This window comes from Vulpes vulpes, chromosome 9 (genome assembly GCF_048418805.1).
Source record: "Vulpes vulpes isolate BD-2025 chromosome 9, VulVul3, whole genome shotgun sequence".
Classification (NCBI taxonomy): domain Eukaryota; kingdom Metazoa; phylum Chordata; class Mammalia; order Carnivora; family Canidae; genus Vulpes; species Vulpes vulpes.
The window spans coordinates 87,903,555-87,911,365 of record NC_132788.1 but is presented as its reverse complement, the minus strand read 5'-3'; positions in this window follow the sequence as shown (position 1 = coordinate 87,911,365).

Below are 7,811 nucleotides of genomic sequence, written 5' to 3'. Positions count from 1 at the left end.
GAGCCCTAGAACCTGTATTTTATGAATGTCCTAGCTGATGCCGGAGCTCTGTCAAATTTGGAAAGCGTAGCAGAGGGCAAAATTCACCACTTTCTGACCACACTGATGGCTCAGGTCTTTCTTGGATCCCAGGAGACATCTCAGCGTCTTCCAGCAAGCTTGTGTCGTGTTGTTGGACTCCAATCGCACCATAAGGACCCGTGGCTAACACAGTCCGGAACCACGGGCACTGAGCACCTGCCCTATTACAGCCCTCTGTTCTGCTTTTTGCATCTGCATCTCCATCCTGTATTTTCCCACGTTTGGCCATTATACGTACAAGGAAAAATGTCCACAGAACGAGGCAGCTGATCTGTGATTTACAAATACTAAACTCTAGGGAAACTGTTCTCTGTAAGATTATTTTTCTGATTTAAATCACACCCCTGTTGGCCACAGGTGCTTGCGCTAGTTAAAGGCAGTGGGGGCCACTCTTTCTCCTTTAGGGGCGTCTTGAGCCTCTTGTGGGTGTAGGCATGGTTCTTGGCCACGGCTTCCAGGAGAACTTTCCTCGATGGCAGGAAGTCCTATGGCCACATTGTCGTTTTGCATATGTGGCTACTGAGTACTTGAAAAGTGGCTAGTGCAACTGAGGAACTGCATTATTTTATTTTAATTAATTTAAATGTAAATAGCCATAGGCGGCTAACAGCTCCTGTATTGGACACTGCCGACTGTGCCAGGCAGGAAACACCAGCTTAGTTTTACAGATTGATACTCAGAGAGGGAAAATGACATGCCTGAGGTCACCGAGTGAGACAGGGCGAGGATTCAAACCCAAATTCAATCCATGTTAACTGCTTGCCACACACACACACGCACACACACACATACACGCACACACACAATGTGTGTTAAATGTTGATAGGGGATCAAATAAAACTGAGCATCCCATTTCTGAGACATCAGCTCTGTTTTAGTTACAAAGCCAAAACAAAAAGGAAAGCCACGAAGCAGGACACACACTATCAATTGCGCCTCACCATGCAGACAGTCCGGCCAAGGGACTTGGCTTCCTCCTCCGGCAGTCCTGGCTCGAGAGGGGCCTTGTGGTTGAGCATGTTTTATTGCGTGCCCAAAACTCCAAGATCGCTGGGCCTCCAGGAACAAAAGTGATGGTGGGGTGAAGGGGGAAGGCAGCCAAGAGGCTGTCCCCGCATCTCCGAGGGTGAACACCACGCCTGACGAGCCACATGCAGGCCACCGCACCGATGGGGCCGGGCCCCACCGCCCTGGGATCGTCCCCAGCTGCCTCGGCTGCTCACCGCGCCCAGGGAAAACTCGGTTCGAGCAGTTACGGTCAGCCATTTAAATCACATTACCCTGTAAGTGGATATACAAATTGTCAGCCCTAATGAAATTTAGGAGGAAGCGGTGGGAGGGGTGAAAACACTCAGAACTGGTTTCTTGGTTTTCGGACCCGGATTCAAGTGGTTTACACTACTCGCTGAAAACGTGCTTGGAGTGCGGTTTCTCTGCCAGCCTTGGAGGCTCCCGGGGGAAGCCGGGGTTGAGTCCTCTTCCCCGTTTCGCCCCGAAACTGCACCCCGGAGCAGACCCCCGTGCAGAACCGGAGCTTCCCCCCGGGCAGGAGGGAGTCTTCCTCGTTTCTGCACCCCACAAAAGGCCTGGCACTCAGAGGCATCCGGGAGACGTGGAATGAAAGAGTCAGAGCAGCCCGCCCCCCTGCACAGCCTGAATCGTGGAAGTCAGGGAGGCCCTCGGAAAGGCAATCCACCGGCCGATGCCAGAAACCCCCCCAGAGGCTGCGGGGCCGGCCGCCACCCGCTCTCCGAGCCTTTCCTCCGAGCGCTCGGCCCCCCAGACAGCGCACTGAAGAGCATCTCTGATTAACTGATCAATTACCTGCCACTAAATAATCCATCAGGCTTCTCCCTCCGGGGCGGACAGGAGGGCTTGTGGAGGAAGATGACAATATAACGGCTTCCATTTACTGAGCAGTTACCCCGTGCCCATCGCCATGCACTCGGCCCTGCACAAAACCCCTGCACAGTGGATATGGTTTGCCCCCCTATTTACAGAGTTGGAAATGAAAGCTCAGAAAGGTCCAGGAAACAGCTTTGCACGTTTCTGAGCCCAAACCTCATAGTTTTTTTCCTATCCTCCCCCCACCCATGTGAGCGAGGCACCTGTGTGGATGTGGCAGGCGTGTGGGTGTGCACCGAGGCCCACTTGCCAAAGAGAAGCTTTCCCTACATCACACTACTGCTGGGCCGAAGCAACGTGGGCCAGCTTTCATTGGCATCCCTTCTATTCACAAACGCCAGGCGCCGAAGTCCTGTTCTCCACCGTGATACAGAATCCTCATCCTGGGCTACGACATTGCTCTGCAGGAAGTCAAACTCGCCATGTGACCCCATCCAAACCACGGTGCACGTGTCAGAGAACGAGGCCCAGAGACGGACAGGAATTTGCCCAGAGTCACACAGCAAAGTGGTGGCCAGGGTGCAGTCAGAATCCAGACAGCGGGAGTCCCGCTGGGGCCCTTCATAAAGCCCGCATCCAGGAGCCTCCCAGCGCTGGTTCATGGGCAGAGGGAAACCTTGCCTGACGCCCCCCGGGGCGCTCCGATGGCACAATCACGAGACCCCAGAGACGTTTTCAAGGCCTCAACTTGCAAACAAGCACAGGTGATCCTGGGTCAGGAGTGAAACGTTAGATTTCTAGCACTTCTAGCTTTCCATCTTTCTCTTCCCGGCAACCCGGGGGCCCTACCATCTCGCGGGCGAAAACAAAGGCTCTATGATCAGAGAGACCTGGCTCTGCTTCTTATCAGCTCTATAGTTTGGGCAACATATTTAATCTGCTGAGGCTTCTCTTGCTTCTATAAACTAGAGACAGAATCCTTTCGTTTCGTCAGATGCTATGAGCTCAAACAAAATAATAGAAGTAAAAATATTATGTGCTTGGTAAACGGGAGCAGTTGCTAATAAATCTGTGCCGTGGGTTACACAGATCTTCTTATGTCCACTTCGTGGACAAGAAGACTGAGGCCCAGAGGAAGCTTAGTGGCTTGCCTGGGGGGAGCACAGTTTGCTCCCCACAGGAAGTGAAGTCAGGTACGCTGAAGGGTGTGCCTGGGATTCAGGAGTCCGGGCTGCTCTTCCCAGCCTCAGAATCTTGCTGTAAAGAGGAGGTAAGTCCCCACCCTGCTCATGTCATTGGTCTCTCCTAAGACATGGGAAGGCATGCCGCAGAGTTTCCCATGGATGGGGGAGGGTTCGGCATGTCTGAGCTGCAGCTAAGCCCATCCTCTGACTCCCCACCCTCTGCTTCCCCAGCCTGAAGCTGATCAAGAGCCTTCAAGAGCCCCCTCCCAGTGCCTTGAAGGGAGCGTCCTGCAATCTGCTGAATCAGGGAGGCTCATGAGTCATTGAAAGCCGGTGATGGAATGTGGCTGGTTTCTCCCCATGCCAGGGATCACCACCACCACTATCACCATCCCTACTAGCACTTGAGTGCATCCTTGGTGCCAGACTCTTTATTTACATACTTAGCAATCCTTGCCAACGCTGTATGACATTATCATTCCTTCATGTTACACATAAGAATCCTGAATGAAGCTCAGAGAGGTAAGTAACTGGGCAAAGGACACACAGCTAAGAAAAGCAAAGCTTGGAGCCAGGCTTACTTAACTCCAAGTTCTTTGTCCTCCCCTCTGCACCGTGCTTCTAGGGATGAGAGAAGGGCATCCTACTACAGGTGCTGTCCCAGGAGAGAGGGGAGATAGACCACCAAACACTCTAGGATCTTGACCCATCGGAGAGACTGTTTGCAAAGCTACCATAGCAAATGAGACCTTGTACAGATCCCCTTAGCAACATGCCTTTGCCACCACCCTGATCCAGAGGTGGAGTCTAGTTCTCCACCTTTTTGAACCTGGACTACCCTTGGGATGCTCTGATGGATACAATGCTGCAGAAGTGTAACTTCTGAATTCAGGTCTCAAGAGGCCTTGAAGCTTCTTTTCGCACCTTCGTGGAATGTGGTACCAGGATCTGAAGAAGCCCAGGCCAGCCTCCCTGAAACTAAGAGATCACATCAAGAGAAAAGCCCAGGCAGCAGCCAGAATCAACCACTGACTCGTGAGTGAGGCCATGTAGGATTTATCCAGCCCCTAGCCGACCTGCAAGGCCCCAAGCACCAGCAGCAGAACCCCAGCTAACCCATTCCAAACTGTTGACCCACAAGATCATAAGCAAATACAGTGGTGATTGTTTCAAGCCACTAAGGTTTGGTGCAATTACTGTGTGTCATTCAGCAATAAATTGATAAAGGGAATGACTTAATATCTTCTGGCCTCAGTTTTCTCATCTGTAAAATGGAGATGATGTTCATATCCGTATTTGATGAGCTTGTTATGAGGAGTGAATGAGATGAAGCCTGTGAATTGGTTCTTGCACTGAGTCTGGCACAGATTTAGCAACATTACTGTCAGGGGATCACCACTGGTGTGCACAGCTCTGATTCTGGCATCTGAGGTGAGTGGCATGAGGAGAGCCCATCAGTGGGTGGGGGGACACACATGGCAGCCCTGGGACAAGAGTGTGAGGTACAACTTACAGCAGGTCTCACTAGTGGAACAAAGGTTGGCAAGCATGGGGCTAGAATCTTCTTGGTTACAGGGACTTTAAGGCCATCCCAAATTGGATCCTAGAAGCCCAGGATTGCAGGGTTTTGAGCCAAGACAATGCAACATCAAAATGTCCCCAAGATCATGAAGTGCATCAGGGCCCAAAATTTAGTCCTGAACATGCCCCACCCCTGCCGAATATCTTCCCATGGCTTCCCATCCCCCTAAGGAAGATATCTAGGCCCTGCCTAACTGCAGTGTAAGCTGCAATGCACCCCAACTTCATCCCCCGTGATTCCCCTTCCCCTTCACAAGCTGGCATACCCCTCAAATCACAGTTCCTTGGATGGACCTACCTCAGGTCCTTTGCACAAGCAGAGCTTTCCTTGAATGCTATTACCCATACTTCTACCACTTAACCTAGATAGTCCCTACTTGTCTCTAAGAGCTCAGGTAAAATGTCCCTTTCTCCAGGGAGCACCCTTGATATGCAAGTCTGAGTTTGGCTCTCCCCTCCAGGCCCCCTCCAGCACCCCATTGTTCCCTGATATCCTGTCATCTTGACTGCTGGTTACTTGGGCAGGGCTGGATCATGTTTGCTTTGTTCACCTCTGTAGCCATCACCTAAATCAGTGCCCAGGAGACAGTAAGTGTTCATTAAATATCCCTTCCTGCTGAGTAAATGATAAAGCAGTAAATGAGTTGGAAGGGTCCTTAGAGAAAAAAAAAAAAACAACAAAAAGGAAATTGGAGGCTCAGTAAGGGGAAGAAATTTACCCCAAATTACACACAAGCTATGTCAGAAGCAGGGAAAGGCTCTGCCTTTACTGAATGAGGCCTATTTTCTTAGATGGCTGGGAGTGACCCCAGTTGATGGAAGTTTGAGCCTTCTTTGATAATGAACGTGAATGAGTCAGGACATGTCTGGACTTTCCAGAGGATGGAGTTCTCCAGGTGAAACCGCATGCTTCGTAGGAGCCAGGGTCCTCTGGGGAAGGGATGGGAAATTGTGCAAGGAACCTTCCCAACCTGTGACTTTTCAGCTTAGGGCTTTCCACTGTGTCCAGGGACTCAGTGACCAACGTGTGTCCTGACCAAGGGAGCATGACAGGTGGCCTGAAGTACCAGGAGGAGCAATGTGCTGGGTAGAGAATAACTAATTGCTCTATCAAACTCCGAGATGCCTGTCAGTTGATGGAACTTTATACTTTAGTCCCGGTCTGAGGAGGGAGCTTCTGGTTGGTGCATGACTTTCCTCCACGTGGGGGGGGGGGGGGGGTGTCAAGGACCCAGGTTTCTTTCATGCCCTGGCTCCATCAACCTAGCACTTCAGAGCCCGCTGTTCCCAACTGGTGGAAGGGAAAGATGCCATGGAGAACTCCTACTTACTGGCTTCTCAAACCTCCCAGCACTAAAATCGACAGACACCACCTCTGTTCACATTCCATTGCTGGAAACCTGCCCTTCGGCCCTACCTAGCTGCAAGGGCACCTGGGAAATGCAGGCTTTGGGTAGAGAGCCCTCTTGCAGGATCAACTCCACATCGGTAAAGGAAGAGCATGAATTTTTGGTGGACAAATCAGCTCTCGGGTCAAACTGAAGCTCTTTAAACTTCATCTATAAAATTTCTTCATCTATAAAATGAAGGTTTATAAGCATTACTTCAGAAGATGCTTGAAAATCTTATTGGAAGGAGTGAAAGATAAAACCCTTAGCGAGGGGATGCCTCAGTGGCTCAGCGGTTGAGCTTAGTTTTGCCTTTAGCTCGGGGCATGATCCTGGGGTCTTGGGATCGAGTCCCTGCGGGGAGCCTGCTTCTCCCTCTGCCTGTGTCTCTGTCTCTGTGTCTTCGGTGAATAAATAAAATCTTTTAAAAAAAACACCTTAGCAAGTGCCAGGTACAGAATATATGCTTGTCAAATATAGCTTTTCCATCTCACTTTTTAAAAACTATTAGGAAGGAGATTTGTCCGAAGCTGATGGTCAGAGGACATCTGGACTCCCTCTTGGCTTCCTTCATCTCTCTCTCTCTCTCTTCCTCTCCCTCTCTCTCTCTCTCTCTCTCTCTCTCCCTCTCCCCCCCCCCTTCTCCATCTCCCTTCCTTTCTTCCTTCGCTTCACCTTTGTGGTCCCTCTGTGTCTCCAGATGTGTACTTATCACATCCTTCCCCTCCTAACGAGCCGCACCGCGAAGCAGGTGAGCTGCCACCCAGGACCAGCCTCCACTGGCATGCGGGACAGACACCAGCTCTCTAGCCATGACACAGGTAGCACCGCATCCCCCGGGCAGCCGTGGACACAAGCCAGGCCGCTCTGGACCCAGTAGGAGGAGTCCCCACAGTCACACCGAGGGGCAAGCAGCCCCAGCGCTTCCCAGCTGACCCACCTGATAGGAACAGGTGCTAAAGGAACAGAAGTCAAAAGCTCCGACCGGCTCCGAGTTAAGCAGCAGGTTTGTTTCCGCGCTCTCTTCGATTTTAGCATTGCCAACTTGCCAACGAACATTGTACGTCTCCCGGTGGGCAGTAGTCCATCGTCTGTCATCTCCCGAACTTGTTTGGCCTTGACGCGCCTACTGTTGAGCATCCCCTGGGTCTGTGAGTGATGGAAAGGTCTTCAGAAATTGCAGCTCGAGATTGAAAATCAACTGGGACACCCATTTGTTAAGCTCCTGGCAGCAGGCTGGTTAGAAAAATTTAGCTGATAATTTATTGCCTTTGTTTTTGATACTAATACCCCTCTTAAGTTGCTACTATTTTTAGGCTTTGGAGGTAGCCTTTTGCAGGTGATATCACGTAATTTCAGTATCAAGCCTAATTGTTCTTCTGCCCATGTTTCAGCGGAGGAACAGTAAGATCAAAGAGATTCAAGAATGGTGGTGAGGCTAAAACCGGAGAATGGATGTGGTTTTCATTCACTCATTAGTTATTGAGCTCCTGTGATGTGCCAAATATCTCCTTCCAAGAGACTAATCTTCGTCTTATTTCTTTGTTTACCCTCATTGGCTAACTTAAAAATACAGATCTTTTGGGTTTCGACCAATGGGCTTCCACTAGGGTGATTTTGCCACACACACCCCGCCCCCCAGGGAACATTTGACAATGTCTGGAGACATTTTTGCTTGTCACCAATGGGAAGGTGCCATTGGCATCTTGTGGAGAGAGGCCTTGGGATGCCA